The sequence below is a fragment of the Alosa alosa genome, chromosome 3 (genome assembly GCF_017589495.1).
Source record: "Alosa alosa isolate M-15738 ecotype Scorff River chromosome 3, AALO_Geno_1.1, whole genome shotgun sequence".
Taxonomy (NCBI): domain Eukaryota; kingdom Metazoa; phylum Chordata; class Actinopteri; order Clupeiformes; family Clupeidae; genus Alosa; species Alosa alosa.
The window spans coordinates 5,001,769-5,026,188 of record NC_063191.1 but is presented as its reverse complement, the minus strand read 5'-3'; the positions used below and the strand labels follow the sequence as shown (position 1 = coordinate 5,026,188).

At 41.7% G+C, this 24,420-nt stretch overlaps 3 long non-coding RNA genes across 4 annotated transcripts; 1 reads left to right on the top strand and 2 right to left on the bottom strand.

The window, feature by feature from the left end:
- Window positions 1-11,413: 11,413 nt before the first annotated feature.
- LOC125291745 lies at window positions 11,414-14,563 on the bottom strand. Its single transcript, XR_007193046.1, has 3 exons — window positions 13,944-14,563; window positions 13,793-13,862; window positions 11,414-11,553 (listed from the first exon to the last, which is right to left on the bottom strand). It is a non-coding gene; the product is annotated as an uncharacterized LOC125291745 (long non-coding RNA).
- Window positions 14,564-18,183: 3,620 nt separating this feature from the next.
- Window positions 18,184-19,231, bottom strand: LOC125291746. The gene is made up of 3 exons (XR_007193047.1): window positions 19,070-19,231; window positions 18,919-18,988; window positions 18,184-18,723 (listed from the first exon to the last, which is right to left on the bottom strand). It is a non-coding gene; the product is annotated as an uncharacterized LOC125291746 (long non-coding RNA).
- A 3,459-nt stretch (window positions 19,232-22,690) lies between these two features.
- Window positions 22,691-24,245, top strand: LOC125291743. 2 transcript variants are annotated; one of them, XR_007193043.1, is made up of 4 exons: window positions 22,691-22,948; window positions 23,077-23,179; window positions 23,407-23,490; window positions 24,143-24,245. It is a non-coding gene; the product is annotated as an uncharacterized LOC125291743 (long non-coding RNA). The 2 variants fall into 2 exon arrangements; XR_007193042.1 differs by lacking the exon at window positions 22,691-22,948 and having other exon boundaries at window positions 22,955-23,179.
- Window positions 24,246-24,420: the final 175 nt, after the last annotated feature.

The window sequence follows — 24,420 nt, the reverse complement described above, 5'->3', positions numbered from 1 at the left end:
ACATTTCAGACTCAGATTTACATTCCTTTGCCTCATCCGAATAATAATAATAATAACAGTAATAGTAGGCTATCACAAGAGCCTAATTATAATAATAAACGATGTATCGACTATGACTTTTCTGCTGCTCAGTCATATCAGTTCAACATCAAATAGGCCTAAATTAAAAGAGGCTAAAAGCCCAATAAATGTGCCACACGTAATAGCCGAATATAAGATACTTGCCTATCCCATTTCAATTAGGCAGCACACCACCACGAACAAGCTGTCATTAAGTTTTTGGCGCTTAGTAGGCAACTTGACGGACGTTTCTTGGGCATTTAGCTTCACCATCCGCCAAGTTGTAACGCTCATCTAGGCTATGGATTTAAGTGGCTTAAAGGCAGCAAAAGTGGGATATAGTGCAACTGCTTCCCCAAAACAATTCCTCCATAACTGTGTATTTAATCGTTTGATATGTGGATAACTTTCAGTGGACTAAACAAAAGGTAAAGATTTTGTTATCACAAGGCTAGCTGGTTCGTTATATGGCGAAGCATATAGCGAACTTTGTTTGCAGCAGTGAAGCTGAGTTTGTTGTTGTTAACATTGTTGGTAACTGTCAGGGAATTTAACCCCAACACTGTAAAAAGTTTAACGTAAAATGTACAGCAACTTGCTGGCAGCAAATAACCAGCAAGTTGCTGTATTTCACTCTACAGTACACCTACTGTATATGAAATCACAGTACCTACACCTGATACTGTAAATGCAAACTACAGTAGTACTACCAGTGCTGTAATGTATACAGTATTGAATTGTCTACCGTATTTTTAATCACAGTACTTATGGATCATACTGTAACTTAGTACAGTAGTAATACCAGTGCTGTAATATTATATACAGTAATTTTGGGAAATTCATATCCTGCTTTTTCTACAGCCAGGATAAATTTGACTAGGCCTAGGTATGGTTTAGGCTACACAAACTTGCATAAATAACCATTGACAACTTGTTATCAGTTTGAAAAGCAAGTACATTTATTCACTTTTTTCCGTTTAGAAATTCTCGTGTGCTGCATCCTAACGTTAGACCAACGGTTGCAGTCAGCCTGATCCACCACCAGTAGCAGAGTAAAGAAGCACCTAGCAGAAATAGAAGAAAAAAAGATAAACAGTGTTAGATAACAATTTTCAACTGAAACTGAAGGCTACTTACAAGTGAAACTTTAGAATAATCATTTATATATATATATACTGTATGTTTTTTGAGTTTCCTGTCAAAATGCCAGGCTGAAGATGGTGTTAGTTGATCCAACAAGCATGGATGAGTTTGTAAGTTAGACAGTACAACGTACATAGACTGTACACATGCCCGAATTTAATGTAGTACAATTTCACAATGAAACATTAACGTTACATAAATAAATGCTTGCTTGCCATTAAGGTGGAGCTGCTAACTTGACAGAGTGCTGAACACCGCTGGTCTGACTGACTGAACTGTTGCTCAAAATGATCTCCGCCGCCGGACAGTTCAAACGTCGCCGCGGCGGTGCACGTTTCAATCACCACGTCAAAATTTCCCAGTAAACCATAAATCCATGACTTTTCCATATCTTTTCAAAATGATGATTTGGATGGAAAATCAACATAATATCAATGTCACCTTGCTATCTGGGAGCTTAACTTTGTATTTATGTGCAAAAGAAAACAGAAAACCCCAACTGATTTTTCCGCCATGTTTTTTTCAAAATTTTCAAAAAGCTGACAAGTTAGGGAGGAGTCAGATTTATTACTGTGTTATGATTCGCAGCAAATTTTTATTACTGTAGTTTGACCATTTTTGACCATAATTCATAGCAAAATTACAGCAACATACTGTATTCACAAATACAGTACACATTTTTCTCAAAAACAGCAGTGATGCTGTGAAAATCACAGAATATTGTTACAGTGAACATACAAGAACCACAACACGTAGTATGGCTTTGCCCACAAACTCTGGTACCAAGAGCCTGCTAATGTAAGGAAGAATTCCTCACACCATCAGTCTCTGACTCTGCAGCCCAAAAGCTGTGTCTTTTATTGTACAGATGCACACAGAAAATAGAAAGCAAGGCATAGCGACTTCATTGTGACATACTCTTACCTCACCCACCCACACACACAGACAGGGCATACCTGTCAACACTCCCGTTTTTCCCGTGTTTCTCCCGTATTTCAAGGTCATCTCCTAGCACCCTCCCGTTTTGTTATTTCTCCCAGAAAACTCCAGTAATTTGCATGGCCATCAAACTTCATTTTAAAATCATTGATGCATTCAGGTTGCCAGATTGTGTATGAAATACACCCTACACATACACGATCACTTAGTTTCAATTTCAACCGTTTTGTCATAGGTTAAAACCTGGCAACCCAAATAAGGAAGTGGGTGCAGCCTGAGTCTCGTCGTAAGGAAGCGGGCTAGATGAATGGCCTCCAGAACTAGCTGTTGAATTTAATTGATTAACACATCACATAAACTGTTATTGAGTGTTGTTGATACACTGAACTTGTTCCCTCGGAACCAAATCTGACAGCAAGCAGCTTTGGAGTTTTGGAAGTAGGCTGCAGGCAGGCAGCTGGTGGATACATAAGTGGCATCGCGAAGGTAATGGTAAAGTAAAAGCAACGACCGAAATTCAGTGTTGAAACACGTGTATGAAACGTATTAAATATGCAAACACAGCTCCGGTATAAACACTGACCCCCCCGAAAAAAAATCTCCCGTTTTTGGAAAGCTAGACATGAGATGGGTGCAGTTCCTGTCTGTCTGCACACTTAACTTGTACTCTCTGTTCTTAGAACTCAGCACAACAACATTTAACTTGAACTCTCTGTTCTTAGAACTCAGCACAACAATATTTCTGCTTACACAAATGGTTATACAATAATAATAATTTCCTTACAGTAACGTAAAAACGTTTCTTCAGTTAGCAGCAGTAGCCTAGGCCTACTGTTGTTTTTTTTTTATGTTGCATTCATTTTCATTGGCAAAAGCTAGCCTAATATGCATGAGAACCTATAGATTTGAGGGAGCTGCATCTTAGCATGAGCACAGTCATATTAACACAGCAGGCACTAGCCCAGTGAAGGATCGTGTAAGCCCATCCACAGAAACCAGTTTCAAACCAAGCTTGCGCTGATATGATGCATGATCACTGATCAAATTGCTATTTTCTGACAGGATGAGCACAAACAAGTTCTCTGAATCTCAATTCTTTAGCCTAGCATCTTAATGCTGTATTCACAGCACGGTGAATGACAAACGGTGACAAAATGCTGTTGTTTATGAGTTCATAGCTGGTTATTTATCAAGGATTATATCACGTTTTATATGTTATTATCACTCGCATCGCATTACCATGGGGTTACTGTGTAGGTAAATGCAACGGTTAACTTAACATGCCCAGCGTTACACTGGAGAGATGTTTTAAACTTTTAAACTTTTTTTTTTTATTCTCCCAAGACGCTAGCTAGTTAAGGTTCGCTCATTATCTCAGATCAGTGAAGAACTACCAGAGAAAACGGGGAGAAAACTCAAACAAGTTAATGTTAGACTTAGACTAGCTGTGTTACAGTTTCTCGTTGAAAAATTAAAATCTCCATGCGCTTTTGTAGGCTACACGCAGTCTCAAAAACACTGTTTACAGCTCTTGAGTCACGTAATAGGTCATTTTTTTTATAACGATAATTTAGATGGGCCTAGGCTACACTTATGGGGTGGGTGCTACTGCGTTTTCTAAAGAATCTCCCGTCTTGGCTTTGTACAGAAATTAACATACGTAAAAGCTTATTTAATGCATTCTAATCCATTGTCAATCACTTCCGGGAACTTTTTGAAGTTTACATGAACCACGTGACCTTAACGAATTTTGAACACCCACTGTCGCAACTCTACCAGAGAGGGTTAAAGCGGAGCGAGAGGCGCAAACGTTCGACAATTTCTTATTGCAAGGGGGAGGGGGGAAAATCCCCCTTTATGCAGACCAGAGTAAACCCTTGCTGCACTAATGTCAATGGAGACTTGTGGAATTTTACCAATAAATTGGTCATTATGTCTTTCTGGATTTGTTGAGGGTTTTTTGGAAATTTTTGTCATAATCTGTAAGTGTTTGGGATCATTTCAAGCCTAAAAGTGTAATTTTTTAGCGTTCGGATTTGTGATAAAATAACTTAATATCAGACCATGCTGCTGCCAGTTAGTGTCCGGTTGTTAGCATGCTAGCTATCCTCTTAGCTAAGGTAAAATTTTAAACGGAGAAGTGTAATTTCTTTGAAATGACAACTAGCTGAATAACATTACTTACATTAGTTAAAGTGGATAGTTTATACTCAAGTGAATTTGCAACAGTATATTAAGTTTAAGCTTAAGTCCTTCAACTACTAGTCACTTGTTAGCGCATAGCTGTATTGCCATAGCTACTCCCATCCACTTGTATAGCATTTTAAGCTAGCGTTAGCTAGCTAGCTAGCTCGGTTCACATGACTAATTAAATTATTCATATCATGTCCTAAAGAATGATTCATTGGTATCATACATGATTATAGACAATTATACTGTGAACACAATTAGGTTTATCTGTTCTTATTGCTTATTAAGAGAGAAAGTTTATTTAGTGATGTAAGGTGACACTCCCACTTATGCAGACCGGAACTGTCCCGTTTTGCTCCCATAGTAACGAATTACGTTGCTCTATCTTGCTAGTAATCAAGGATCTTTGACTCTACCTTTATATGGCTCTGGTTTGAACCAGAGCCAAGGTAGAGTTGCGACAACTCCATTGACGCTAATGTTCCATTTTTTTTCAACAATGGCGGCTAATGGAAGCCTCAAATAGTTCACGAAAGTTAACAATTTATAATTAGTCCAGTCATTTTAGGAGAAAGGGTTGAACAAATTGCAACACAAGCAAACTTAACTGATTTTGTATCCTCAATATGTCCTGAGTAAGGGAAAAAAAGCCCCGAAGAATCCCAATAGGGGAAAGTTTAGAAAAAGACCTAAATATACCCTATTCATGCGCCTATACAGAATTTTTCTCATGCAAATAGGGGAAAAAAAATTAACCTTCACATATCACCATGAAAATTACTGAGTTGATTACTTACATCAAGACAAACAAAAAATGTATTATAAGTTTTTTTGAAATTGTTTGTTAACATGGGCAAACAGGGCATAATGTAATTATGTATAGCTAATGTATTGTAGTGAACTGAGCCTAGCTGGTTAATGACTGAACTCCCATAATGCTGTGCAGTGTATGTGTGTGTGTGTAATGTTGATGTTGGTTTTAGTATGAGTAATTGCGTTTACCTTGCCATGTATGTGTTAGCTGGTATAGTCTTTCTTTATGTTGTACCTCATGTGTTTACCCCGTGTATTGTATGTGACTACCCTGTTTGTGTATCGTGCTTGTTTAATTGACCTCCCTTGTGTTGCCTGAGAGACGATGTTCGTGTGTTTTGGTGCATAACCAATAAAGCCATTCTGAGACAACTTTGCAGTTTGTTACATTGGTGTCAGAAGTGGGATGACCCTGCTGGATGAACTGGAGAAAGGTAAAAATCAATTGCTTAACTCAAGGGGAGGTGGAAAATGAGTGTAATTCCCCAAATGGTGGAATATCCCTTTAATAATAGAGGCGTTATGTCCTAAACATTTATGACTTGTTTATGACCGTCATGTCACTCTTATGTCGATACTGTCGTAAACTGTAACCGTTGTGCCTTGCTATGCGTGTGTGTGTCTGTGTGAATAGGCACCTGAGTCAAAAGCACGCGAGTGTTGTGTCGGCCTCATGCCTCTCCCAGGGGTGTGCATTCCAGTGCTTAGCCTGTTAAATGAACAATTGGCCTTTTAAGTGAATTCTGCATTAATAAATCTTGTTTATTTTTGTACTGGAATCATGTCTTTACTTATCTGATCTGTGTGTGTCTTATTAAGTATACCTGGGTTACAACATATCTTGGCGTGAAGGGCCCCAAGTGGCGTAGTCGAGCACTTTTAGAGCCAAGACCCTGAGACAACTTTGCAGTTTGTTACATTGGTGTCAAGTGGGATGGCGACCCTACTGGGACGGAGGAGAAAGCTGCAACTGATGCCCTGGCGATGATGAGTTTCCTGCCAAGGCGGCTCGCCGACAGCGTGCTCACCCATGGCCACCTGCTGGGCCCAGCAGACGGAGCCAGCCTGCAGCGTGACCGTGACGAAGAGACCCGCCCCCGGCCACAGGAGGAAACGAACCGGGCTGATGGCAGCATCCGCCATTTTGAACCCGCTCCACACGGGGCGATGGAAACCGCCGGTCCCGGTGCGGCGGCGGCAGTAGAAGGGCCCCAGCGTAAAGTTGCCCCACTGCAATGGCGAAGGCCACTGGCCCCATACCTGGTACAGGTCCGGCTGGCAAGCCGAGCTGAATGGCTGGTACAGGTCCGGAGAAGCGAGCTGAATGGCTGGTCGGGGCGGAAGAGCGGGCGATACAGGTGGCGTTGGCTCTGGAGGGGAAGCGCTACAAGTATTAGAAGACCTGCCACCCGGCCGAGCAAGTAAGCTGGACCCTCAATCCCGAAGCAGCTCTGCAATGGCGATTCGGCCAGAGAATCTTCATCAGCGATGCCAGAGAACAACTTCGCTTCCAGGCGCGACACAAGGGCGAGAGACTGGGCAAGTTCGGCGGCTGACCTGCAGCTGTATGCCCGGCGGGGCTACCCAACGTACAGCCTGGGTCTACATGAAGAGATGGCACTGGAAGCCACCCAGAGCAGCTAAAAGAACACCTTCGCCTGAGCGCCCCCAGCTCGCTGTCCGTGGCGCTCGTGGAAGCCGAACGGGTGGAAAACATCTTCCGCACAACAGAGTCGAGGCATTGCGTACGCCAGACATCGATGGAGGAAGACGGGGAGGAACTGGAGGTGACGCGGCAGACCACGGCACAGCCACCACAATGCCGCCCACGCGGGTGGAAGAGGCCGGCCAGCGGAGACGGATGCCACCGGTGTGGCGAGCCGGGACACATCGCGTGGTACTGCCCAGCCCCGGCACCCCTCACGCTCGCGCCCCAGTTACTAGAAGAAGGTACTGCATACGGCTGGGCCGGCTCGGCCAAACCAGAGGACTGTATGTGGACTGCACACTAGATGGGACTCGGTGTCGCGCCTTGATCGATACTGGCTCCACCATCTCGCTTGTGTGCCCCGTTCTCTTACCCGGCATGCTGGTAGCCAGGCCCAGAGGCTGGGAAAAGACAAAAACACGCATCACAACAGTTACCGGAGAGCGAGCAGAACTGTATGGACAAAAAGTGGTGTGCGTGTGCATCAGCGGTGAGGCGCTTGAGCGCCCGGCTTTGGTTGGCTAGCATTCAGGATGATTGCATTTCGGCCTGGGCGTGCTAGAGAAATGGGGGCTGTGGTGGACATTTCCCGGTTCACACTACACTTGGGGACGAGCAGCGTAGTGTTGCACACGGCGGGGAAAACAGAGCATGAAGTGCAGAGAGCTGGCGCAACGAAGAACCCGCCAACTCGCTCCACACAAGTCCGCGAAACTCAAGCCCGCGAAAACAACAGGTCTCATCCAGGTCCGCTCGCTGAGACCGCCACTGCTCAGCTCACGCTCACCAGGGAGGAGCCAAGAGAGCGGGTTGAGCAAACACCACTCTCCGCTCAGAGAGCGCGGCCCTCTTTAGAGACAAGGCAAGCCGTAAATGAACTCTGCACTCGTAGCTGTGAGGGGCTGAGTGAAGCACAGGGTAGCCAGGTGCGGAGACTACTAGCAGCGTACACCGACATCTTCGCTGCAAGAGATGAGGACTGCACCCGAACGAGCCTGGTCCAACACGATATCGACACCGGAAATGCTCGGCCCATCCGACTTCAGCCTCATCTCTTACCGTTCACCAAACGACAAGCAGCTGAAGAAAAGATCAAGGAAATGGCCCTCTGGCGGACCCCACGCATTCTTCTCTGTTTCGTTCCTTGCCCCGCACAAAGCCGACCCAAGACGTTTGGTTAACATGCAGAACAGTACTCCTACTCGAAGGTTCGAATCCCGCTGGAGGCTTACTGTGAAACGTGTTGAATGTGTTGTAACAATGTTCTATAAATATAAAAATGATTAAAATATGCTTGTTGTAACAGTTGTATTGAGTATATAAACTATGATTGATTTGATTATTTATATATCTAGAACGTGTGGAAAGTGTTGTAATATGTTCTATAAATATATAAATGATTAAAATATGCTTGTAACAGTTGTATTGAGTATATAAATTATGATTGATTTGCATATTCATATGTCCAAGTAATGAAATTAATTGCTTTTTCATTTACAGTATGGTTCATCTCCTGTGTCTTCATTTTCTTGAGAATATTTCTATATAATGTTTTTTGTATTGCTTTTAAGGACAGGACAACAATGATAACAGTATAAAATGACACAGTTTTTTCAAAATATGAAGTCATAGGACTTAATTAAGGCATAATAAAGGCCCGGGATACAGGACAGTGCAGCATATCAGTGTGGAAAGAGCTTTAAAAAAGAAATAAAAAAGAATAAAAAGGGGTAAACCAACAGTAGCTTGGGCCTGAAATAACAGGGTGAGACACATCAATCACAGCATCAATCACAGCATAGGCAGTGTGCACACAGAACAGCCTGGTTTAGAACAACAGCGGCACACAGACATGTTTTTTTTTACAGCACATTAATTACAACATCGGCAGTGTAAGGTGTCAAAGCACAGGTGCAGAACAACTGCCTGGTCTAGAACAGCAGGACATCAGGGAGGGAGGAACAGACATGGCATACAATTATAAGCACAGGTGCAGAACGTCAACAGCGGCACATCAGGGAGGAACAGACATGGCTTTTTTTAAACAGCACATCAATCACAGCACAGTCAGTGTAAGGTGTGTAAACACAGGTGCAGAACAACAACAACAGCCTGGTTTAGAACAGCGGCACATCACAGACAAGGCATACAGTTATTAATATTTTTTTAAACAGCACATCAATCACAGCATAAGCAGTGTGAGGTGTCAAAGCACAGGTGCATAGGCAGTGTAAGGTGTCAAAGCACAGGTGTACACAATGCAGTGGCATGACAGTATGACACTCTGAGGGAAGAAGACAATTGTATGACAGTGTGATACAGGTGCGGCAACCAAATCCACGAAACTGTCCACACTCAAAAAAAATAAAGCCAAAAACTTAGACTTTATGTAATTTAATTACATTATAATTTTCTATGTATTTATTTTACTTAAGTTTAATATAAAGGGTCAAGTTTAATGGTATGTGTTTCTGTCATGTTGGGTAAATGTGATTCAATGAAATAAAATCACAATTGATTACATTAAGTGAATGTAAATTTAATAAAATAAGGTTCGTTTTTAGACACATGGGCTGTGATTCGGCCCACACACATGCCTTCTCATGCGTAGTGACTATGAGAGCAACATCCAAAGCGTGGGTTCGAATCCCCCCAAAGCGCTGTCAAAAACTGCTGAAGTAAGTACTTAATGTGGATGAAATAACTTATTGTTGGTTTTAATGTAATGTAGTACATTTGCTGTAAGTATAATGACTTCTGTCTTCATTGATATAAACACAATATTTATTAGTATTGTAACGATTTGATAGCGACACACACAGTTGTCCAATCAAAAGGTTTATTAGCTGAGAACGAGAGCAGGGACACAGACACAGAACACAATACAAACGGAGCAGGTCAAGTACACACACACACTACACATATAGGGGAGGACGCAGCCCCCCACACAAAAAGGATCACACACGAGGGAGAAACACAGACATAAACCCCAAATGTTCGCTCCCGCATCCCAACATGCCCAGCGTGGGAGAACGCTATGCAATGTCTTGTGCGCCGATGTTACAGTATTCTTGTTGTGGACGTATAGCTTATGATGAGTATTCTTGTTGTGGACGTACAGCTTATGATGAGTATTCTTGTTGTGGACGTATAGCTTATGATGAGCAAAATGAATAAAAACGATAGCTTATGATGAGTATTCTTGTTGTGGACGTATAGCTTATGATGAGCAAAATGAATAAAAACGATGACTAAAAAGAAGGGACAAGCATGTACCATGTCAAAAGTTGAATATTTAATTCGGGCTGTCAATCCATGAAAAAAGCAATCTAATTAATTAATATACTCTGTGATTAATTAATCTAAATTAATCAACATGCATCTATTTTTGCTATAAACATATCTTAAAAACAAGTTTGGCAGATGAGTGAATCATAACCAGCCAAACAAACATTATAGACTTACAAGTACTTACTCACAATTCACATCAAAATGTATACTTACAGTACAGAGAGAGTCGACCTCAGCGCTCAAGCACTTTAGCGACAGGTGGAGGGTCCGAGGAGGAGGCACCTGGCTCCTTGTCCCGGGCCAGCACATAACTCCTCTCTTTTACTATAATTGTCCCTTTGGGTCAGGCATCAGTATAGTGCCTGGTGTCAGATTTTCAGCATGATAAATGCAAATGACTGAAGTTAGCAGTCACCGTCAATGACATGTGCAGAGTAGGCTACCCTAACACCATGGTAATGTGTGGAATACCACCTATGATTTATCTTTTTTTGGCCATTCAAACGTGTAGATTTTTTGTTCACATAATGACCTGTTGCTTTTTCTATCCAGCAGGTGGCAGTCCAGGATAAGAAATAGCAGAGCCGCGATACGGCTCTGAGAAATAGAAGTTCCAGAAAATAAACTAAATAGTAGGAACAAAGAAATTAATGCAGCATAGCCTACAAGTGCACACGGAAATGTAATGTGAAGTTATTGGAATGGAAATAAATGAAACCACCTTCTAAATACTTTTGAAGATATTTTTTAAGTGTGCAACAAATGTAGTCAATAGGGTAGGCTCAGCAAAAGCGTTAGCAAAGTTAACTTTGACAAGGCTGGCGGCTAGCATTATTGTCATCATAACTCGTAGGCCTAACTATGGATTGTTTTGCATTGACGTGCTACTTCAGACTTGATGAACTCCTATGGTAGGCAACGGAAATTCCTTACTGTAGAAATAGATAATTGATGCTCCTGTCAACAGTATTGGTCTGGGCGTTCTTGTTGAAACGTAGGCCTAGGCTAAATGTTACATAGTAGGTCTATACAACTTGTCAGTGCATAGAACATAACAGCACATAGACATGACAGTGTGTTATATATTCTATATATTATACATATAGATTGTTTATTTTAAACTACAAAACAATAATAAAAAATAAAAACATCAGAGCAGACACACGGCATAAGTGTTCAGTGTAGAGATGCAGAATGCAGAATGCAGAACACAGTGGTGTGGATGTTTTTTTTTTTTTTAAACCACATACATCACATCACAGCAGACATAGAATGTTTTTTTTTTTTTTTTAAAGAAACGTAGTGTCACTGTCCTGTAGAAGAGTTGTTGCAGGGTGGGTGGACCGGTGTTTGTATGAAACCTCCACACCACGGCAAGGTCCCGGTCCTTGTGGAGGGGAAGTCAATGTCTGTAAACACACACACACAAACAAACAAACACACACACACGGCGGCAAACAACTAGGGCTTATTTTCAACCAGCTTTTATGGTGATTTTTGTCCTTCACAAAAACAGACAGAGTATTTAAGCAACTAATGTTTATTTTTATTTAAGAGATTTTTTTTTTAAAGAAAACTATACATACTGAAGTGGTTGCTGAGAGGAGGAGAGACAGGAAGAGGGGACCACTGCTGGTGGGCGTCCCCTGCGTGCCTGACAACACACATCACAGCGTTAGCACAGTGCATCACTCATACATTACTCACAAGTATTCACATCAAAATGTATACTTACAGTACAGGAGAGTCGACCTCAGCGCTCAAGCACTTTAGCGACAGGTGGAGGGTCCGAGGAGGAGGCACCTGGCTCCTTGTCCCAGGCCAGCACATAACTCCTCAGGAGGCCTATCCTGGACCCAGCTATCTATCACCGTCAGCTGTCGTACCCAATCCAGATAGCTGTAATAGAAAAACATTGTAATAAACTTCACTGACTAATTGCACTGTTAATGTACATTAGCCGTTTGCCTCCCCTGGGGTTTTGGGATAACATTGCATCAATGTTAATGTCAGGACATCAGACCATTAGCATTCACGATAGGCGTGTTCGTCTTCATGCAGATCTGTGCAAGATCTGAGCAGATCTGACTTGAAGTGATGCATACCGTGTTCAACACAATGAGGCCTCTAGGAGGCTATACAATCTGTGCCCATTCATTTCAATGCATTCTTATGGAAATCGCAGTTACACTTTAAACATAGGGTTTGTATATTTACGCTTCAAATTTCGCAACAGCATTTATATCACAGCCACCCAAGGGTCTTACGAAGATAACTACGTTTTCAGATTTTAATATCATGCATTATTCCGAATTTGAGGTCTCGTTAGGAGACTGTGTGTTTCCATTCATTCCTATGGGAAACGATCGCGGTTACACTTTAAACATACAGTTAGCATATTTACGCTTCAAATTTCGCTACAACATTAGTATCACAGCTACCCAAGGGTCTTACGAAGATAACTACGTTTTCAGATTTTCATTTTATGCATTTTTCCCAACGCGAGAGCTCTCGTTAGGAGGCTACACAATATGTGCCCATTCATTTCAATGCATTCGCGGTTACACTCTAAACATTAAGTTCGTATATTAACACTTCGAATTTCGCTACAGCATCTACATCACTGCTAAAGTTGTCCGACCACAGACAAAAACGTAACTTACGTGTTGTTTAGATATGAGGAACTTTTCCTGCGAGCCGTGAAAAATAGAGTGAATACAGACAGACGTACTGCTGAACTTCAACTCAAAACTTCACGCTGGGGAATTCAGCCAATCACGAACCAGAATGTAATAGAACAAGCCAATGAAAACATGCAAGGTTTGTTGTAAAGGCGGGACATGCAAATAAGACAAGCCAATGACGGGTCAGACAAATGAGACACAGATAAGACACAGGAAAGAGCAGTGGCCGAGCAGTGGCCAGTTACCGTTCTTCGATGTTGGCCCCGATGGCGGCGTGAGCTGCCGTCCCGTGCGCGGGAGCCCACGGCCGCCTGGCTGCCGCTTTCCTAGACCCTAGCCCCGCAGCCCTGCCTAAAATTGGATTAAACGATGCCCCTCGAAGTATTTATCCCGAATAAATGTAGTGAAAATGGGACGCAAGGCCGTTTGCGGCCATACAAATAAGACAAACGTGTCAATCAAAGGGTACACAGACGACCGGTTAAAGGACCAGTGTTGATTTCTCCCATCAAAGCATTTATGAACATGCTTTTTATGCCATTTGTCTATTTGTAATTGTAATAAATGTTTATTTGTTTGTTGTTTATTAAAGCATGGCTCTATTTCAACCAGCTTTTATGGTGTGTTAATTTATTAATTGTTTATTAAAGCATGGTTTTATTTCAACCAGCTTTTATAGTGTGTTCATTTATTAATTGTTTATTAAAAGCATGGTTTTATTTCAACCAGCTTTTTATAGTGTTCATGTATTAATTGTTTATTTAAGCATGGCTTTATTTAGCATGCCTTAATTATTTCAACCAGTGTTTATGGTGTGTTTATTAATTTACTGTTTATTAAAACATGGCTTTATTTCAACCAGCTTTTATGGTGATTTTTGTCCTTCACAAAAACAGACAGAGTATTTAAGCAACTATTGTTTATTTTTATTACAGATAATTTTTTTTTAAAGAAAACTACATACTGAAGTGGTTGCTGAGAGGAGGAGAGACAGGAAGAGGGGACCACTGCTGGTGGGGCGTCCCTGTACGTGCCTGACAACACACATCACAGCGTTAGCACAGTGCATCACTCATACATTACTCACAAGTATTCACATCAAAATGTATACTTACAGTACAGGGAGAGTCGACCTCAGCGCTCAAGCACTTTAGCGACAGGTGGAGGGTCCGAGGAGGAGGCACCTGGCTCCTTGTCCCGGGCCAGCACATAACTCCTCTCTTTTATTATAATTGTCCCTTTGGGTCAGGCATCAGTATAGTGCCTGGTGTCAGATTTTCAGCATGATAAATGCAAATGACTGAAGTTAGCATGTCACCGTCAATGACATGTGCAGAGTAGGCTACCCTAACACCATGGTAATGTGTGGAATACCACCTATGATTTATCTTTTTTTTGGCCATTCAAACGTGTAGATTTTTGTTCACATAATGACCTGTTGCTTTTTCTATCCAGCAGGTGGCAGTCCAGGATAAGAAATAGCAGAGCCGTACACGGCTCTGAGAAATAGAAGTTCCAGAAAATAAACTAAATAGTAGGAACAAATAAATTAATGCAGCATAGCCTACAAGTGCAAACGGAAATGTAATGTGTGAAGTTATTGGAATGGAAATAAATGAAACCACCTTCTAAATACTTTTGAAGATATTTTTTTAAGTGTGCAACAAATGTAGTCAATAGGGTAGGCTCAGCAAAACGTTAGCAAAGTTAACTTTGACAAGGCTGGCGGCTAGCATTATTGTCATCATAACTCGTGGGGCCTAACTATGGATTGTTTTGCATTGACGTGCTACTTCAGACTTGATGAACTCCTATGGTAGGCAACGGAAATTCCTTACTGTAGAAATAGATAATTGATGCTCCTGTCAACAGTATTGGTCTCATGTTCTTGTTGAAACGTAGGCCTAGGCTAAATGTTACATAGTAGGTCTATACAACTTGTCAGTGCATAGAACATAACAGCACATAGACATGACAGTGTGTTATATATTCTATATATTATACATATAGATTGTTTATTTTAAACTACAAAACAATAATAAAAAATAAAAACATCAGAGCAGACACACGGCATAAGTGTTCAGTGTAGAGATGCAGAATGCAGAACACAGTGGTGTGGATGTTTTTTTTTTTTTTTTAAACCACATACATCACATCACAGCAGACATAGAATGTTTTATTTTTTTATTTTTTTAAAGAAACGTAGTGTCACTGTCCTGTAGAAGAGTTGTTGCAGGGTGGGTGGACCGGTGTTTGTATGAAACCTCCACACCACGGCAAGGTCCCGGTCCTTGTGGAGGGGAAGTCAATGTCTGTAAACACACACACACAAACAAACAAACACACACACACGGCGGCAAACAACTAGGGCTTATTTTCAACCAGCTTTTATGGTGATTTTTGTCCTTCACAAAAACAGACAGAGTATTTAAGCAACTAATGTTTATTTTTATTTAAGAGAATTTTTTTTTAAAGAAAACTATACATACTGAAGTGGTTGCTGAGAGGAGGAGAGACAGGAAGAGGGGACCACTGCTGGTGGAAGGCCCCTATGCGTGCCTGACAACACACATCACAGCGTTAGCACAGTGCATCACTCATACATTACTCACAAGTATTCACATCAAAATGTATACTTACAGTACAGGGAGAGTCGACCTCAGCGCTCAAGCACTTTAGCGACAGGTGGAGGGTCCGAGGAGGAGGCACCTGGCTCCTTGTCCCAGGCCAGCACATAACTCCTCAGGAGGCCTATCCTGGACCCAGCTATCTATCACCGTCAGCTGTCGTACCCAATCCAGATAGCTGTAATAGAAAAACATTGTAATAAACTTCACTGACTAATTGCACTGTTAATGTACATTAGCCGTTTGCCTCCCCTGGGGTTTTGGGATAACATTGCATCAATGTTAATGTCAGGACATCAGACCATTAGCATTCACGATAGGCGTGTTCGTCTTCATGCAGATCTGTGCAAGATCTGAGCAGATCTGACTTGAAGTGATGCATACCGTGTTCAACACAATGAGGCCTCTAGGAGGCTATACAATCTGTGCCCATTCATTTCAATGCATTCTTATGGAAATCGCAGTTACACTTTAAACATAGGGTTTGTATATTTACGCTTCAAATTTCGCAACAGCATTTATATCACAGCCACCCAAGGGTCTTACGAAGATAACTACGTTTTCAGATTTTAATATCATGCATTATTCCGAATTTGAGGTCTCGTTAGGAGACTGTGTGTTTCCATTCATTCCTATGGGAAACGATCGCGGTTACACTTTAAACATACAGTTAGCATATTTACGCTTCAAATTTCGCTACAACATTAGTATCACAGCTACCCAAGGGTCTTACGAAGATAACTACGTTTTCAGATTTTCATTTTATGCATTTTTCCCAACGCGAGAGCTCTCGTTAGGAGGCTACACAATATGTGCCCATTCATTTCAATGCATTCGCGGTTACACTCTAAACATTAAGTTCGTATATTAACACTTCGAATTTCGCTACAGCATCTACATCACTGCTAAAGTTGTCCGACCACAGACAAAAACGTAACTTACGTGTTGTTTAGATATGAGGAACTTTTCCTGCGAGCCGTGAAAAATAGAGTGAATACAGACAGACGTACTGCTGAACTTCAACTCAAAACTTCACGCTGGGGAATTCAGCCAATCACGAACCAGAATGTAATAGAACAAGCCAATGAAAACATGCAAGGTTTGTTGTAAAGGCGGGACATGCAAATAAGACAAGCCAATGACGGGTCAGACAAATGAGACACAGATAAGACACAGGGGAAAGAGCAGTGGCCGAGCAGTGGCCAGTTACCGTTCTTCGATGTTGGCCCCGATGGCGGCGTGAGCTGCCGTCCCGTGCGCGGGGAGCCCACGGCCGCCTGGCTGCCGCTTTCCTAGACCTAGCCCCGCAGCCCTGCCTAAAATTGGATTAAACGATGCCCTCGAAGTATTTATCCCGAATAAATGTAGTGAAAAATGGGACGCAAGGCCGTTTGCGGCCATACAAATAAGACAAACGTGTCAATCAAAGGGTACACAGACGACCGGTTAAAGGACCAGTGTTGATTTCTCCCATCAAAGCATTTATGAACATGCTTTTTATGCCATTTGTCTATTTGTAATTGTAATAAATGTTTATTTGTTTGTTGTTTATTAAAGCATGGCTCTATTTCAACCAGCTTTTATGGTGTGTTAATTTATTAATTGTTTATTAAAGCATGGTTTTATTTCAACCAGCTTTTATAGTGTGTTCATTTATTAATTGTTTATTAAAGCATGGTTTTATTTCAACCAGCTTTTATAGTGTTCATGTATTAATTGTTTATTTAAGCATGGCTTTATTTAGCATGCCTTAATTATTTCAACCAGTGTTTATGGTGTGTTTATTAATTTACTGTTTATTAAAACATGGCTTTATTTCAACCAGCTTTTATGGTGATTTTTGTCCTTCACAAAAACAGACAGAGTATTTAAGCAACTAATGTTTATTTTTATTAAAGATAATTTTTTTTTAAAGAAAACTACATACTGAAGTGGTTGCCGAGAGGAGGAGAGACAGGAAGAGGGGACCACTGCTGGTGGGGCGTCCCTGTACGTGCCTGACAACACACATCACAGCGTTAGCACAGTGCATCACTCATACATTACTCACAAGTATTCACATCAAAATGTATACTTACAGTACAGGGAGAGTCGACCTCAGCGCTCAAGCACTTTAGCGACAGGTGGAGGGTCGAGGAGGAGGCACCTGGCTCCTTGTCCCGGGCCAGCACATAACTCCTCTCTTTTATTATAATTGTCCCTTTGGGTCAGGCATCAGTATAGTGCCTGGTGTCAGATTTTCAGCATGATAAATGCAAATGACTGAAGTTAGCAGTCACCGTCAATGACATGTGCAGAGTAGGCTACCCTAACACCATGGTAATGTGTGGAATACCACCTATGATTTATCTTTTTTTTGGCCATTCAAACGTGTAGATTTTTGTTCACATAATGACCTGTTGCTTTTTCTATCCAGCAGGTGGCAGTCCAGGATAAGAAATAGCAGAGCCGTACACGGCTCTGAGAAATAGAAGTTCCAGAAAATAAACTAAATAGTAGGAACAAATAAATTAATGCAGCATAGCCTACAAGTGCAAACGGAAATGTAATGTGTGAAGTTATTGGAATGGAAATAAATGAAACCACCTTCTAAATACTTTTGAAGATATTTTTTTAAGTGTGCAACAAATGTAGTCAATAGGGTAGGCTCAGCAAAACGTTAGCAAAGTTAACTTTGACAAGGCTGGCGGCTAGCATTATTGTCATCATAACGTGAGGCCTAACTATGGATTGTTTTGCATTGACGTGCTACTTCAGACTTGATGAACTCCTATGGTAGGCAACGGAAATTCCTTACTGTAGAAATAGATAATTGATGCTCCTGTCAACAGTATTGGTCTGGGCGTTCTTGTTGAAACGTAGGCCTAGGCTAAATGTTACATAGTAGGTCTATACAACTTGTCAGTGCATAGAACATAACAGCACATAGACATGACAGTGTGTTATATATTCTATATATTATACATATAGATTGTTTATTTTAAACTACAAAACAATAATAAAAAATAAAAACATCAGAGCAGACACACGGCATAAGTGTTCAGTGTAGAGATGCAGAATGCAGAACACAGTGGTGTGGATGTTTTTTTTTTTTTAAACCACATACATCACATCACAGCAGACATAGAATGTTTTTTTTTTTTTTTTTTTAAAGAAACGTAGTGTCACTGTCCTGTAGAAGAGTTGTTGCAGGGTGGGTGGACCGGTGTTTGTATGAAACCTCCACACCACGGCAAGGTCCCGGTCCTTGTGGAGGGGAAGTCAATGTCTGTAAACACACACACACAAACAAATAAACAAACACACACACACACACACACACACACGGCGGCAAACAACTAGGGCTTATTTTCAACCAGCTTTTATGGTGATTTTTGTCCTTCACAAAAACAGACAGAGTATTTAAGCAACTAATGTTTATTTTTATTAAAGAGAATTTTTTTTTAAAGAAAACTATACATACTGAAGTGGTTGCTGAGAGGAGGAGAGACAGGAAGAGGGGACCACTGCTGGTGGGGCGTCCCTGTACGTGCCTGACAACACACATCACAGCGTTAGCACAGTGCATCACTCATACATTACTCACAAGTATTCACATCAAAATGTATACTTACAGTACAGGGAGAGTCGACCTCAGCGCTCAAGCACTTTAGCGACAGGTGGAGGGTCCGAGGAGGAGGCACCTGGCTCCTTGTCCCAGGCCAGCACATAACTCCTCAGGAGGCCTATCCTGGACCCAGCTATCTATCACCGTCAGCTGTCGTACCCAATCCAGATAGCTGTAATAGAAAAACATTGTAATAAACTTCACTGACTAATTGCACTGTTAATGTACATTAGCCGTTTGCCTCCCCTGGGGTTTTGGGACAACATTGCATCAATGTTAATGTCAGGACATCAGACCATTAGGATTCACGATAGGCGTGTTCGTCTTCATGCAGATCTGTGCAAGATCTGAGCAGATCTGACTTGAAGTGATGCATACCGTGTTCAACACAATGAGGCCTCTAGGAGGCTATACAATCTGTGCCCATTCATTTCAATGCATTCTTATGGAAATCGCAGTTACACTTTAAACATAGGGTTTGTATATTTACGCTTCAAATTTCGCAACAGCATTTATATCACAGCCACCCAAAGGGTCTTACGAAGATAACTACGTTTTCAGATTTTAATATCATGCATTATTCCGAATTTGAGGTCTCGTTAGGAGACTGTGTGTTTCCATTCATTCCTATGGGAAACGATCGCGGTTACACTTTAAACATAAAGTTAGCATATTTACGCTTCAAATTTCGCTACAACATTAGTATCACAGCTACCCAAGGGTCTTACGAAGATAACTACGTTTTCAGATTTTCATTTTATGCATTTTTCCCAACGCGAGAGCTCTCGTTAGGAGGCTACACAATATGTGCCCATTCATTTCAATGCATTCGCGGTTACACTCTAAACATTAAGTTCGTATATTAACACTTCGAATTTCGCTACAGCATCTACATCACTGCTAAAGTTGTCCGACCACAGACAAAAAACATCTAAGACAAGCCTGATCAGACTGAGACACAGATAAGACCAACATCCAAGACTGCCCTTGGATGACAGAATCTTGAGCTGATGATGCCAACATCCATCCTTGGATGACAGAATCCAAAAGAGACCTGGTCGAACCAAAAGTCCTGAAAAGAGACTGTTCCCTGTATTTCCAGATACCTGTGGTTTTGGTGACAGGGATGACCACATACCCGTTAAGACAAGTGGAGTGAACCAAGGGAAGTCCGCAGTTGATGGCAGAGGTCCCAGATACAGGAAATAGATGGAACCTTGCACCGAGCGATCCAGGCTCCTCCTTCCAGGGATCCAGTGCTGCAGCTTTTACTGCCAAAGGTGTTGCGAGTCGAAGTGCTTACTAGCCTACACAACAACCACGGCCATCTGGGAGTGGACAGGACCACAGATTTGATATAACAGAGGTGCTACTGGCCCCAGATGTGGCATGAGGTGCAAAAGTGGTGTTCTGAGTGTGAGCACTGTGGTTGCTAAAGCAAGACAACCCAAGCCAGAACCTTTGTGGGAAATATGTTAGCCACTAAGCCTTTGTAGATAATCTCCATTGACTTTACTCTCTTGGATTGGGCTAGCACAGGACAAGCGAATGTTCTGGTAGTCGCAAATGTTTTCTCAAAGTTTACCCAGGCCTTTCTCACCCCTGATCAGAGAGCTTCAACAGTAGCTAAGATTCTAACTGAGAGATGATCCTATTTGTATGGCGTGCCAAGGAGAATCCACTCTGATCAGGGGCGCAGCTTTGAGGGGGAGCTGTTGAAGCACCTGTGTTACACCTACATCATAACAAAGACTAGAACCACCACTTATCCTCCAGAGGGGAATGGTCAATGTGAATGTTTCAACAGGACACTTCATGACTTGCTCAGGACTTTACCCCTGAAAAGCTCCTGTTCAGCTCAGCTCCTGTTCGCCTATAAAACCACTGTGTACCAGTCCACACAGCACTCCCCATACGAGCTGATGTTCGGTCAGAAGCCACAGTTACCAGTCGACCACCTACTTGGAAATACTGGAGGTGACCACAGGGACAGTCCACCGACTGATTGGGTGCGGCAACATCAAGAGTACCTGACTTCTGTCTATGCTAGTGCTAGGAGACACTTAGAAGAGGCTGCGGCATATCGTAGGCATGGTGGTCCTAACACTGTAGTCCTCTTCAAAGTGGTTGTATGCACATCCCACCTCACTGAGGCCAGGTGCAGGACAAAAAAGCTTATCAAGGAAAGAAGAGTAGTTGTCCGCACACTGCAATCATAACACATAACGCAACGAGGGCCCCCTTTAGACGTTCCACTCATAATACTGCCAGACAGCATTCAAACCCCTTCCACCTCCCACAGTCTGTTTCACATGAGTTCTCTGCCAGTGTAGCATAAGTAAATATTCTCCCCATCCCCTTCAGGCCTTGGCAGTAGATAGGTACTGTATGCTACCAGGACAGTGAACTTTAAAGCCAGGTGTGTATGTGGAAAGGCTGACCTGCAGCGCTGGCGCACACGCCCACCCATGGGTGGTGATCATATACGTAGCTTCCTCTCTGGGAGAACAATGCCGGTCATTTGACATTTTTGGCGCATGGGTGTTTGTGGTTGTTGTTGTTGGAAGAACATGTCTTTATTCTTAATTGTAAGACTTCATTGCTTCTCGCACGCCCGGCTTGTTGGCTGTGGATAACCTGTTGCTTTTAAAGAGAGCAAATGCACATGGTTTAGTGTTTGAGCAATGTTTTCCCTTTAGTTATTTGTTTTTTGTATTAGTTCAGGCTGTGAGAGGGCCATCCGTGGTTTGTCTGTTTGTTTGTACCTTATATTCTTTTGTTTGTTAATTTTGCCTATTGTTACTAATACTACCCATGCCTATGACACCTAGTGGTGTACTGTGTTGCCTGTACTATTATAAGATTATTTCCAAGACAAATTTCTCTTAAGGTAGACAATAGAATGACATGGCAGGTCAAGGAAAGCATCAAGAAAAGCAAAGATTAAGAAATCGTTTTTGACATAGGCAACAAGGGTGGAGATGGTTTTACACTTTTCAGACACTAAAAGTTTGAAAACTATGGATATTGTTTTAGAACCAACCACCTTTCTACATTATCTGGGGATTTTGTGTGCAAAAAGTGGAATTCATTGTCAAAAAATTATAGTGAAAATCACTTTTCAGACTATATAATCGCTTATTTTAAAACATACAGAAAAAAACACTAAAGATGGATCGTGAAAATTTGAAGACAAAAAAATCTTGTTCCTTAGACTCTATATTAGCAAAATATACAAAAAATCAATTTTTACATGAAAATCCAGCGGGACCCTATTTTCCAAACACAGCGTACTGTACTATTGAACTAATTTACAAGACTAATTAACTGTCAAATTAAGTAAGTGGATTTCAACAACCACCGTATACCCAGGCACACCCAAAACGCGCGATGCCCCTGTCCCGTAGGCCTACTGCGTCTACTGCAGAGGTACTGCAGAGAGGTACTGAGGCGCGCCTCCACTGGAGGGCACCAAATGATTTGAGGGGAGGCGCGGAAGGTTGATTAAAAAAAGAAGGGAAAACGTTTAGAACTATCTATGTTTTTCAATGATTACGTAATTGTCAACATTATAAAATAAAATCGAAATAAATCATAGAAGAGATGTATACTAAATATTTGGGATAGTGGAAAGTATTATTGATCCCTATCCTGAGTGAGAAATTTATTGTGCCAAACTTCATAACGTAATTTAGCAACAGTGCCGCCAGCCGAGCTAGCTGCAAGTTACCAGTGAACAGTAACTTGCAGCTCCAAGCGGATTTGTACGCAGCCTTACAACACTCTTTACAGCTCTTCGAGTCACGGTGGTGGAGGTGGAGGTGTCACTGTTTTCAGAGGGGAGGCCCACATTGATGGAGTTTGGGAACCCATGGTCTACTGTACAGTAAGTGAAAGCAATCGGTTTCTGAAAACCCTAGTGCATTTCCTGCCTGCTCTCTGTCAACGTCGGACAGGAGAGACGAAAGAGATACGGGAGATAAATCGAGAGGATGTTATTTTAATTTTCCGCAGATCAAACACAGCAACTATAGCCTACGATTTTTAAACAATTTCTAAATTGCTGAACGACGCACAACTTGTCTTTAACTGCAGCGCACTCAAATGCATAGAAAAGGTAAGTGACAGACTGTGGGATTCCGGTAAGCAAACATGTTAATACATGCATTGTAAATCCTACTATAAAATATATCTAAAAATTGCATGAAAGAAAGTGAAGCTTAGGGGTAAAGTCAGCTAAAGGTGACTTTGGGCTACAGCATGCAATTAAATGTATTTAACTATCATTACAAACACCTGTATATCATTTTGCTGAACCCAGATTCGTCTTATTTTGCCGACCAGGTTCTCAAACGATGTCCGTCCAAAGAAGACTTCCTTCGATAGTATATTTTCACCTCTTACTCTGCTTCGTTCTGTGTGAGGAGTGTGAGTAGCTTACTCAGTTTACTTTTTGATGTCCGGGGAGATTTGTTCCACATATTCCCATCTATTAATAATATGAATTAAAACGGCTATACATTTCGCACAGATTCACGCGCATGCTTATTTTCCTTTCTTTCAAATTGGTTAACCTAAAAGAAAACGCAGCAGGGACGTCTAGTCATCATGCACACGATTTCAACCAAGAGTTATGCTACTTGCAGTATGCAAATTAGACTTGCAACTGCTTGTGGTATGCTTGTGGCTTGAAAAGAATAAATGTAGCCTATAGCCAAGAGAAAGTACATTTGTTGTCTTTCTTGACAAGGGACAATGAAACTACAAGTTCATGAAAACCTTGCAGCCCTCACTATTTCACCTTGCCTATACTAGTATAAGTATAAGTATATAAGTATAATATAAGTACTAATGATGTTAGATGATTTAACTGCTTTGATATTGTGCCCTCAATGGAAACCTGTGTGTGTGTGTGTGTGTGTGTGTGTGTGTGTGTGCGTATGTGTGTGTGTGTGTGTGTGTGTGTGTGTGTGTGTGTGTGTGTGCGCGTGTGTGTGTGCATTTGTGCGTGTGTGTGTGTGCGAGTGCACGTGAGTGTGTGTGTGTGTGTGTGTGTGGTTGTTGTGTGGTATTGCTAAAGATGCGCCAAGGAACGTGAGAATCTTAATTCCAGATGGTGACACCGACAACATGGAATACCAATGTGTTGCCGATGCCAACCCACCGCCGACTTATTTATGGAGTAGGTAAGGAAAGGTCAACCTAATCAGCTGTTCACACCAATGGTCTAATATGTCAAGTCAAGTCACGTCAAGTTTATTTATATAGCGCATTTCATACACAGAGGTCATTCAATGTGCTAGATGTGGGATAAAAAACTTTGTTTGTCACATGTTGGTTGCAGTTGATTGACTACAG